Raw genomic sequence first — 4,289 nt, 5'->3', positions numbered from 1 at the left:
GGAGAGGAATGCATTAGGGAGGCTGGGACATGGAAGAGGGCATTCTCTGTACAGTGTTGGGATTATGGAGCTCCCTGGGTCAAGGGGTCCACTTTGCCCCTTCTCTCCTAGCTTTCCACAACCTACCAAAGACAATTCTGTTCTGATCATTATTTGGCTTGGCAGGCTAACAATATTTCAGTGAACTGATTGCTTATTCTTAGGCTTAAAAGAAACTCCTTACAATCCCCTGTGGGTTTGGAACTGTCATGCGGGTACTTCTTGATCTAAAGGACACTACAAAGGAAATTGGGGAAGATGCAGAGGTGTCCCGTCTTGCCATATGGCATACAATGAGGGGCGTGGCCTGGGAAGAGTCCCCAGGGCCAGATAGACTTGGTGGGCCAGAATTTAGCTCCAGGTCTGAAGTTCTTCACCACTGCTAGATTCTCTCAAAGCTTTATAATGTGTAGCCTACATTGAAAACTCTCCCACAGCTTTCAGTGGATTAATGGAGAAATATCCAAGGTCTATACTCCCGGAGGCCATTCTGTTTAATTTTAATTAAGGGACATTTTAATAAAAGGAACAGGCTACCTTAAAAAAAACAAAAACCCAGCCAAATCACAGCCAAATCCAAGAGTAAACATAATAAAATGGACCATGTGGTTGTTTACAACATCCCCCGTACATTGTTAATATGCAAGCTTCAAGTGTAACTGCACCTCTAATTCCATAAAATGTTTAATATAACAGCTGAAGTCCTCCAATTATACAATGGGAATTGCAAGTAATTATAAAAAAGGCCTATTTAATGACACTCTGCAAGTCTCTGTTCATGTATGCTATATAAACAACACCATCTGTAGAAAACAGAAGACATTCAGCTACTGTATGATGACAAACACTCTAAACTGGGCCTGGAAAACACACACACACACACACACACACACACACACACACACACATTTAGCCCTATTTAAATCCTGCAAGCTAATAATTATGATGATGTGAATCATTTACCCAGGTCAATGTAGAGTCCTGCTTCATCACTTGACTGAATGCAGATTTCGTTTGGTGCCATGCTTAAAGCTTTAGGCCTGCATCTTGGAAACAGCTCCACGAACTTGCCACAGCCTTTATTACTCCCCTGCATTAAACCTTCTAATTTTCACCTGTGCATTCTGTTCTACACCGTCCACTTTTGTGTTAATGGTGATTTTAGCCCAGGAGCAGTTGACAAGGAGAGAGGCGGCCCTTGCATTTATTTACTCCCCGAAAATATTGCAGAGGTGTTCTCAGAATCGGCTGCCACTCTTGAATTCTGTCAAAGTGCCGTTTGTTCCGCAGAGGGCCCCCTAAAGTCTAAAATGGCAAAAAAGAAAAGTGATAAAAATGTAAGGGCAGGAGAAGAAAGAGAGAAGAGACTTGGAGCCCTAATGCATTTTAGAGTCAGGCACTAAAACTTCACTTAACGGCTATACAACTTCTGCTTGTTCTCCTCAAGAACCTTGGAACTCGAGGGAGGAACAGAACAGTATGTGTATTTTGCTTTACTGTTAGACAAACACATTGTTCCAGCACATACACCAAACATAAACACAAAACACAACTTCAGATAATGGGCACAAAAATATCCACTGAACATTCCATGAAAACTTTGCAAAAAAAAACCCATGTGCATGCATGCATCCACCCCCACCCCCATTTTGCATGAATTTGACTTCATATCTAAGCCTGAGGCAAAAGGTTAATCAAATAGGAACACTGGTGTCACTCCTCAGTTATTGATTAGCAAATGCCAGATCACATCATCATCTGACTAAATGTGTTTCAGTCATGAATATTTCCCCAGATGTCACTCCCTTCCCCTCAATTCCATTTCTTTATTTAGGCATTACTTTTGTTCAGTAACAATACTTTTCATATGAAACCTATGTTATAAAGTGAAAGTTTCTCCTTTAAAATAAGTTATAAAAAGAAAGCTTTTCTTAGCAACTGGAAGGAAAACCAGATAAGAATTCTACCTATGTTTCTAGAACATTCTGAAACTTTCATGCCTCATGCTGATTTGCCACGTTAATGGATTGCATGAGAAAACTAACTGAATCATAGAATTGTAGAGTTGGTAGAGATACATCTAGCCCAAACCCCTCCAATACAGTGGTACCTCGGGTTAAGAACTTAATTCATTCCGGAGGTTCATTCTTAACCTGAAACTGTTCTTAACCTGAGGTACCACTTTAGCTAATGGGGCCTCCCGCTGCCGCCGTGCTGCCGGAGCATGATTTCTGTTCTCATCCTGAAGCAAAGTTCTTAACCCAAGGTATTATTTCTGGGTTAGCGGAGTCTGTAACCTGAAGCGTCTGTAACCTGAAGCATCTGTAACCTGAGTTACCACTGTACAGGAATCACAACCAAGACATCCATGACAGTCAGCCATCTAACCTCTGCTTAACAACCTCCAAGGAAGGGGAGTTCACCACCTTCCATGTGATTACATTCCACTGTCGAACAGCTCTTGCAATCAGAAAGTTCTTACAACTTGAAACCCTTACTTCAGGTCCATACTGGGAGTTGTAGCTCTTCAGGGGGGACAAAGGGATCTCCTAACAACTCTCAGAATTCTTTGGGGAAACCCAAGTGTTTTTAAAGGTGTATAGTGGCATGACGCAAACATAGCCTTTGTTCCTGTTAGATCTGTGGCTGTGTCTTTGTGTGTGTGTGTGTGTGTGTGTGTTTATTTTAAAAGTATGGTTATATCTTATATATCTTATATATCTTATATCTTATATATTAATGATATAAATACGTGTATAAAAATGCGTCACGAGGCCAGCTAAAATGACATTTGCTTAAGCCGACATTCTCTCATGTTGCTCCTGTCTCCTCTGTTAATTAATGCACATTGTTACAGATTCACATGTTCCTGTGACAGGGGGGGAAATCCCCATAGCGTACCAGACGACTACAGTGATAGATTACATGCGCACGCTGTGTCATATCCAATTAATTCAAATTGACTGTGCACCGCATTATGTTGTTAGTGCATGGAAGATCAATAAATATGGAGAAAACCCAACAAGGCTCTCTTCATTCCCCCTCTGATGCGGGTTGGTCTGAGACAGATCATACTTCTGTGATCTGCGCTGCTGCTGTTGAAGGAGGCAGGTGGTGCATAGACACCATTCAGACTTGGCCTATTCAATCTAGGCTCCTCTGACTTGCCATTCATGCATCGCAAAACACCATCTGGTCCTCTTTTGCCTCCAGCAATCACAGCTGACCAAAAAACGATAATAACAGCTGTTGCGAAACAAAAGACAAACAAAGCAGGGAGGGAAAGGGTTAGAATGAAGTCCAGGGCTGTAGAAATACTCCATGAAGTGAGAAATGGGAAAGGGTGCTATTCATAAGTCTAAAAAACCCCATTGTGTGGCATCTCCCTGGTTAAACTTGAAATATTTAATCCATCTGTCTCCAAAAAGGGGAGGGGAGGTAAGGAGACCCCTTCCAGCTACAGTGGTCAGGTGATAGATAATATATCATGGAAACTTTGCCCGATAAAGGTATTTAAAGCTTTTGTTTGCAGTTGGAGACTAATGACCCCGTTTCAGCTAAAAATGAAAACTCCTTATGTTCTTTCATCATATGTCAGCCTAGGTTAATGTGGAAGCAGAATGTAGTTAACTGGGGTAATAAAGTGAAGAAACCCTGGGAAAAGGGCGGGGAGTAGTTATAAATGATAGGACGGAAAACATGATTTCACAGGTGTCAGGCAGAGAGAGAAAAAGACAGGAATCACTTACGCACTGCACTGTTCCACCACAACATTGCGCATCAATACAGTTTAAGGCTATGTTATGATCTCTCCATAGAGTTGCAGCACTGAACTATGGTGAAATCCACAGTGGCAGAGGGAGAATAGTGTGCAGGATTGCACCCCCAGTTCATTGGGATATTTCTGACCTCTAGCAGGTGAAAAGGGCAAAGGGTACCATACTGCAGCCAAGCAAAGGCCCATCACTAGAAGAACACCTATACCATCAAAGGCATCCATCCATGGGAAGTTCCAGTAGCATGAATGTCTTGCCAGCAGTGTTCAATCAGCTGTGGGGACCAAAGCACGCCACTCTTGGAGAGGGAGGAGTTGGTGTGTTTGTGGATTCACAGGATCCGAAGGCCCCTCACCTCCCTTCCAAAAAGGACGTCATACTATACAGCCCTGGGAATCTCTCCTATACACACAGGGCCGTGCCTAATGTTAACTGTGCTCTAAGTCAACCCATTGAAATCAATGCTCATAATGA

At 42.4% G+C, this 4,289-nt stretch overlaps 1 long non-coding RNA gene across 1 annotated transcript; it reads right to left on the bottom strand.

The window, feature by feature from the left end:
* Positions 1-2,973: 2,973 nt before the first annotated feature.
* Positions 2,974-4,289, bottom strand: LOC310850153. Its single transcript, XR_014567242.1, has 2 exons — positions 4,016-4,289; positions 2,974-3,285 (listed from the first exon to the last, which is right to left on the bottom strand). It is a non-coding gene; the product is annotated as an uncharacterized lncRNA (long non-coding RNA).

Source organism: Podarcis gaigeae, assembly GCF_964106915.1.
Source record: "Podarcis gaigeae genome assembly, chromosome: 8".
In the NCBI taxonomy this organism is placed as follows: domain Eukaryota; kingdom Metazoa; phylum Chordata; class Lepidosauria; order Squamata; family Lacertidae; genus Podarcis; species Podarcis gaigeae.
This window is presented reverse-complemented; position numbering and strand designations above follow the sequence as displayed.